At 41.1% G+C, this 7,451-nt stretch overlaps 1 non-coding gene across 1 annotated transcript; it reads right to left on the bottom strand.

Annotated features, from left to right (window-relative positions):
- Positions 1-2,924: 2,924 nt before the first annotated feature.
- On the bottom strand, positions 2,925-2,996 carry TRNAC-GCA (transfer RNA cysteine (anticodon GCA)). Its single transcript has one exon. It is a non-coding gene; the product is annotated as a tRNA-Cys (tRNA).
- Between the last annotated feature and the right edge of the window lie 4,455 nt (positions 2,997-7,451).

Genomic DNA, 7,451 nt, shown 5'->3' with positions numbered 1-7,451 from the left:
GGAATACCAGACACCTTACCTGTCTCCAGAGAAACCTGTATGTCAGTTAAGAAGCAACATTTCAAACTGGTCATGGAACAATTGACTGGTTCAAAATTGGGAAAGAAGTATGACAAGGCTGTATATTGTTACCCTGTTTATTTAACTTCTTTGCAGATTACATCATGAGAAATGACAGGCTGGGTGAATCACCAGCTGGAATCAAGATTGCTGAGAGCAATATAAACAACCTCAGATATACAGATAAATACCACTCTAATGACAGAAAGGGAAGAGGAACTAAAGAGCACCTTGATGAGAATAAAAGAGAAGAGTGAAAAAACTGACTTAAAACTCAACATTCAAAAAAACTAAGATCATGGCATCAGGTCCCATCAGTTCAGTTCAGTTAAGTCGCTCAGTCATGTCTGACTCTTTGCAACCCCATGAATTGCAGCACACCAGGCCTCCCTGTCCATCACCAACTCCTGGAGTTCACTCAGACTCACGTCCATCGAGTCAGTGATGCCATTCAGCCATCTCATCCTCTGTCCTCCCCTTCTCCTCCTGCCCCCAATCCCTCCCAGCATCAGAGTATTTTCCAATGAGTCAACTCTTCGAATGAGGTGGCCAACATACTGGAGTTTCAGCTTTAGCATCATTCCTTCCAAAGGAACCCCAGGGCTGATCTCCTTCAGAATGGACTGGTTGGCTCTCCTTGCAGTCCAAGGGACTCTCAAGAGTCTTCTCCAACACCACAGTTCAAAAGCATCAATTCTTCATCACTCAGCCTTCTTCACAGTCCAACTCTCACATCCATACATGACCACAGGAAAAACCATAGCCTTGACTAGACGAACCTTTGTTGGCAAAGTAATGTCTCTGCTTTTGAATATGCCATCTAGGTTGGTCATAACTTTCCTTCCAAGGAGTAAGCGTCTTTTAATTTCATGGCTGCAGTCACCATCTGCAGTGATTTTGGAGCCCAAAAAATAAAGTCTGACACTGTTTCCACTGTTTCCCCATCTATTTGCCATGAAGTGATAGGACCAGATGCCATGATCTTCATTTTCTGAATGTTGAGCTTTAAGCCAACTTTTTCACTCTCCGTTTTCACTTTCATCAAGAGTCTTTTGAGTTCCTCTTCACTTTCTGCCATAAGGGTGGTGTCATCTGCGTATCTGAGGTTCTTGATATTTCTCCCGGCAATCTTGATTCCAGCTTGTGCTTCTTCCAGTCTAGTGTCCCATCACTTCATGGCAAATAGAAGGGGCAACAATGGAAACAGTGACAAACTTTATTTTTTTGCATTCAGCTGTCACTCTGAATGGTGACTGCAGCCGTGAAATTATAAGATGCTTGCTCTTTGGAAGGAAAGCTATGAGAAACCTAGACAATATGTTAAAACACAGAGACATCACTTTGCTGACAAGGATCTGTACAGTCACAACTATGAATTTTCTAGTAGTCATGTATGGCTGTGAGAGTTGGACCGTAAAGAAGGATGAGCGCCAAAGAACTGATGCTTTCGAATTGTGGTGTTGGAGGAGACTCTCAAGAATCCCTTGGACTGGAATGGGATGAAACCAGTCCATCCTAAAGGAAATCAACCCTGAATACCCATTGGAAGTACTGATGCTGAAGCTCCAGTACTTTGGCCACCTGATGCAAATAACTGATTCATTGGAAAAGACCCTGATGCTTGGAAAGGTTGAAGGCAAAAGGAGAAAGAGACAACAGAGGATGAGATGGTTGGATAGTGTCACTGACTCAGTGAACATGAATTTGAGCAAACTCTGGGAGATAGTGGAGGGCAGAGGAACATGGTGTGCTACAGTCCATGGGGTGGCAATGAGTCAGACATGACTTAGCAACTGAAAAACAACAACAGCAATGTATTCCTTTCTGGTTGTCAAGGACTGCTGCCAGTACTCAGCTGGTGCTCTGTGAGATCTTCTGCATCTGAAGATGTATTCTTAATGCACCCAGGGAGAGGTATGTACTCCATGTCCACCTACTCCTCCACCATCCTGTCTTCCCGACCCACTGGTTTTTACTAGCATGCTGTTTAGGTTCCACATATTTGTGCTTTTACCACTCTTCCTGTATTGATCTGTAGTTTCGTGTTGTTGTGGTGGAGAGAAAATGCTTGATATGATCTCTATCCCCTTAAATTTGTTGAGTTTGTTTTTTAACCTAGTATGTGATCTGTCCCAGAGAATATTCCATCTGCACTTGAAAAGAATGTTATTTTGGGTTGTAAGTTTCTGAAGATATTCAGTTCAACTGATGTCCTGTGTCATTTAGGACTAGTTTTGCCTTATTTTTTTTCTGTCTGGATGATCTCTCTATTGATGTATGTAGTGTTAGAATCCCCTCCTATTATGGTCAATTTTTTCTTTTATGTCTGTTAATATTTGCTTTGTATATTTAGGTGCTTCTGTATTGGGTGCATATATACTAATGAGAGTAATATCTTCTTGCATTTATCCTTTTATCATTATATAATGCACTTCTTTTTCTTCTGTTATAGACTTCATTTTAAAATCAGTTTTGTCTGATATAAGTATTGCTACCCTTACTTTCTTGTCATTTTCATTTGCATGAAATACATTTTTCCACCCCCTCACTTTTAGTCTATGTTAGCATTTATTTCTGAATCAGCAACTCTGTGTCTTTTGGGGCATTTAGTCCACTGGAATTTAAAGTTATTATTGAAAGTATGTACTTACTGCCATTTTATTGCCTTTTTTCAAGTTTTGCTTTGTTTTGTAATTCTTTCCTGTATTCTCCTTTTAACCTCTTTCCTTGTGAATGAGTGAAGTCGCTCAGTCGTGTCCGATGCTTTGCGACCCCATAGACTATAGCTTATCAAGCTCCTCCGTCCATGGGATTTTCCAGGCAAGAGTGCTAGAGTGGATTGCCATTTCCTTCTCCAGGGGTTCTTCCCAACCCAGGAATCGAACCTGGGTCTCCTGCATTGCAGGCAGACGCTTTACCGTCTGAGCCACCAGGGATTTTCTTTAGGGATATGCTTATGTTCCCTCATGAATTGTAGGTTTTCAATTTGTACTTACTGTAGTTTTCGTATCCATTCATTTCAGTCACTCAGTCATGTCCGACTCTTTGTGACCCCATGAATTGCAGCACGCCAGGCCTCCCTGTCCATCATCAACTCCCGGAGTCCACTCAAACCCATGTCCATTGAGTCAGTGATGCCATCCAACCATCTCATCCTCTGTTGTCCCCTTCTCCTCCCACCTTCAATCTTTCCCAGCATCAGGGTCTTTTCAAATGAGTCAGCTCTTCACATCAGGTGGCCAAAGTATTGGAGTTTCATATGTTGACCTAAAAACTATATCTAATTGTTTTAAACAAGCAGTCATTTAATTTAAAACACATTTTAAAATGCGTGTACATTTTTAATTCTATTCCCTCACTCTTTGTATCTTTGATATTATATTTACATCTTCAAGTTTTGTTTTTCAGTCGCTCAGTCATGTCTGACTCTTTGTGACCCCATGGACTGCAGCACGTCAGGCTTCCCTGTCCATCATCCACTCCCAGAGCTTGCTCAAACTCATGTCCATCACGTTGGTGATGCCATCCAACCATCTCATCCTCTGTCGTCCCCTTCTCCTCCTGCCTTCAATCTTTCCCAGCATCAGGGTCTTTTCTAAGGAGTTAGTTCTTTGCATCAGGTGGCCAAAGTATTGGGGTTTCAGCTTCAGCATCAGTCCTTCCAATGAATATTCAGGATTGATTTCCTTTAGAACTGACTGTTTTGATCTCCTTGCTGTCCAAGTGACTCTCAAGAGTCTTCTCCAACACCACAGTTCAAAAGCACCAATTCTTTGGTTCTCAGCCTTCTTTATAGTCCAACTCTCACATCCATACATGACTACTGGAGAAACCATAGCTTTGACTAGATGGACATTTGTTGGCAAAGTAATATCTCTGCTTTTGAATATGTTGTATAGGTTAGTGATAGCTTTTCTTCCAAGGAGCAAGTGTCTTTTAATTTCATGGCTGCAGTAACAATCTGCAGTGATTTTGGAGCCCAAGAAAATAAAGTCTGTCAGTGTTTCCATTGTTTCCCCAACTATTTGCCATGAAGTAATGGGACCAGATGCCATGATCTTAGTTTTTTGAATGTTGAGTATATCAGCTTTTTCACTCTCCTCTTTCACCTTCATCAAGAGGCTCTTTAGTTCCTCTTCACTTTCTGCCATAAGGTTGTTGTCATCTGTGTATCTGACATTATTGATATTTCTCCTGGCAGTTTTGATTCTGGCTTGTGCTTCATCCAGCCTGGCATTTCACATGCTGTACTCTGCATATAAGTTAAATAAGCATGATGACAATATACAACCTTGATGTACTCCTTTCCCAATTTGGAACCAGTCCATTGTTCCATGTCAGTGTCTAACTGTTGTTTATCCTACTGATTATTGTAGTTATACTTTATTTTACAAGTTTCTTATCTTTCAGTCTTTGTCCTAGCTTATTTAAGTAGTCAGTCCTTAGCCTTTACTGTATATTTCCCTTTTCTAGTGGCATTTATCCTTTCCTATAGATACTTCTCCTTACAGCCTTCTGTTTTCCACTTGAAGAAGACTCTGACTTTTTTAGGATTGCCTTAGTCTTAATGAACCGTTTTAGTTTTTGTGTGTCTGAGAAGGTCTTTGTCTCCCCTTTAATTCTAAATGATAAACTTGCTGGGTAGAGCATCTAGGTTGTGGGTTATTCCCTTTCAGCTTTTTAAATATACCATGACATTCTTTTCTGGCCTACAGAGTTTCTGCAGAGGAATCAGCTGGTAGCCTTGTGAGGGTTCTATTGCATATGACACTATTTTTCTCTTGCTACCTTTGGAATGTTCTCTTTAACTTTTGTCATTTTAATTATGATATGTCTTGGTGTGGATCTGTTTGGGTTTATCCTGTTTGTTATTCTTTGTGCATGCCTGGTAATTTTCTACAGGTTGCCAGCATTGTGAATTTTATGTGCTTGGGGGCTGAGTTTTGTTTTATCTTTTAAATAGTCTTTGACTTTTTCCTGAGCGGCAGTTAAATTATTTGGAATCAGTATGATTCTTTTGAGTCTTGCTTTTTAGGTTCATTGGGGCGGACCCCAAGTCAGCCTTTAATACTAATTTAGCCCCACTTCTAAGAAAAGGCCATACTGAGAACCCCACTTAATTCTGCATGTATTAGAGAGCCTTTCTACTCAGTGTGGTTGGATTAGAACTATTGTCAGCCCTGTATGAGTTGTAGACAATGTTCCCCATCTCTTTTCCCTGGCTTTGGGTAGCTTCCTCTCATGTACATGCTCATCAATAGTCAGAATGTGAAGGACTCTCCTCCTTCAGATCTCTGGAAATCTTTCTCTGTGCAACTCCCTGTCCATACTGTGGCTCACTAATTCTATCTTCTTTCACCTCCTTGAATTATAAACTCTGTCTCCTTAATTCAGAAAGACCTTTGGTCCTATTTGGGTTCCTTTTTTGTTGTTGTTGTTTCAAAGCCTAGAAACTCTTAGGGAAGTACCTGAGGGCAATTATAGGGCTCACTTCATTTGTTTCATTTCTCTCAGAGACCTCAGGCCTGTGGTGCCAGTTGTCAGATGTTTGAATATCATTGTCTCACATTCCCCCCACGCCTCAATGCTTTTTCTTGTTGTTTAAGGAAGAAAGATAAATCTGGTCTATACTGCTGTATCCTGACTGGGATTAGAAGTTTCTTGAAGGGTGAAGTGAAGTGAGAGTTACTCAGTAGTGTCCAACTCTTTGCAACCCCATGGACTACAGAGTCTATGGAATTCTCTAGGCCTCAATACTAGAGTGGGTAGCCTTTCCCTTCTCCAGGGGATCTTCCCAACCCAGGGATCAAACCAGGGTCTCCTGCATTGCAGGCGGATTCTTTACCAGCTGAGCTATGAGGGAAGCCCCTGAAGGATACCACTCTTTAAAAGTTAAGGCCATTTTATGTGTTATTTCATTTACATCACAAGTGTTTTATTCTCACAAATTAGAAAACTGAGACTCAGACAGAAAAATTATCTAATGTTGAAGAATGTTACTGTATAGAGGTTAAGAGCATGGCTGAAGAGCTAACGCCATGAGTTCAAATACTGACTTCATCACTAATAGGCCATTGTCGTGGTTTAGTCACTAAGTTGTGTCTGGCTCTTGTGACCCCATGGACTGTAGCCTGCCAGGCTCCTCTGTCCATGGGATTCTCCAGGCAAGAATACTGAAGTGGGTTGCCATTTCCTTCTCCATTAGACCACTCTATATTTCTGTTTCAAAATTAATAATAATAATTTCTAATTCATGGATGCATTATATAGAATGGGCTTCCCTGGTAGCTTAGTGGTAAAACATCCACCCACCAATGCAGGAGATATGGGTTTGATCCCTGGGTTGGGAATATCCCCTGGAGAAGGAAATGGCAACCCACTCCAGTATTCTTGCCTGGGAAATCCCATGGACAGGAGAGCAAGGCTGGCTACAATCCATGAGGTCACTAAAGAGTTGGACATGACTTAGTGACTAAACAACAACATTATGTAAAAAATGTCATCTAATATATATCAGGTGAGCAGAATTGTGCCTGGCAAATACTGAATTCTCAGTGAATGTTCAGTTCAGTTCAGTTCTGTAGCTTAGTCGTGTCTGACTCTTTGCGACCCCATGAACTGCAGCTTGCCAGGCTTCCCTGTCCATTACTAACTCCCAGAGCTTACTCAAACTCATGTCCATTAGTCGGTGATGCCATGCAGCCATCTCATCCTCTGCCATCCCCTTCCCCTCCTGCCTTTAATCTTTCTTAGCATCACGGTTTTTTCAAATGAGTGAATTTAAAAAGTGAATGTTAGTTATTGTTATTTTCAAAGTCACATGGTCTGTAGTGAAATAGGGTCTAAAATGGGGTCTCTGAAGCTCTTCAATTCACGTGATTTGTATTATTTCATATTGGTTCTGGAATAGCAAGCCTTATAACATGATGTTCTCAAATCTTAGCTGATGGAATCTGTTGAACACATATGCATTAACTGTATTGACTTAGGGTCCTATGTATTCAAAACCATAGAGCTAGCTGTTTGTGATATAAAGTTACCCCCTAGTGATTCAAGTTAATTTAGGGGCAGTCACTTAGGTCTGGGAATATAAAAATTGACTGAAGCATTCCTGATGTCTGCTGCCTAGAGTAGGCCAATACCTTGGTAAACCTGCAAGCAAACGGTGCAAGAATCATTGGTACCTCATTTTTTTCTCTCCTTTTCCACTTCAGGCCACTCTTTTGCCATATATCCACACTGTACCCATTCAACTCAAATTCAGCTCACCGCCCGTGCAAATATTTTGGGTGGCACCCTTGCCTGAATCACAATGCCCATGGGGGCTGGCATGTTTCTGTAATTTGCTTTCAGGTTCAAAAGTCTGTGAAGGACTATTTTAATGAAAGATT

The sequence above is a fragment of the Bos indicus genome, chromosome 10 (genome assembly GCF_029378745.1).
Source record: "Bos indicus isolate NIAB-ARS_2022 breed Sahiwal x Tharparkar chromosome 10, NIAB-ARS_B.indTharparkar_mat_pri_1.0, whole genome shotgun sequence".
In the NCBI taxonomy this organism is placed as follows: domain Eukaryota; kingdom Metazoa; phylum Chordata; class Mammalia; order Artiodactyla; family Bovidae; genus Bos; species Bos indicus.
This window is presented reverse-complemented; position numbering and strand designations above follow the sequence as displayed.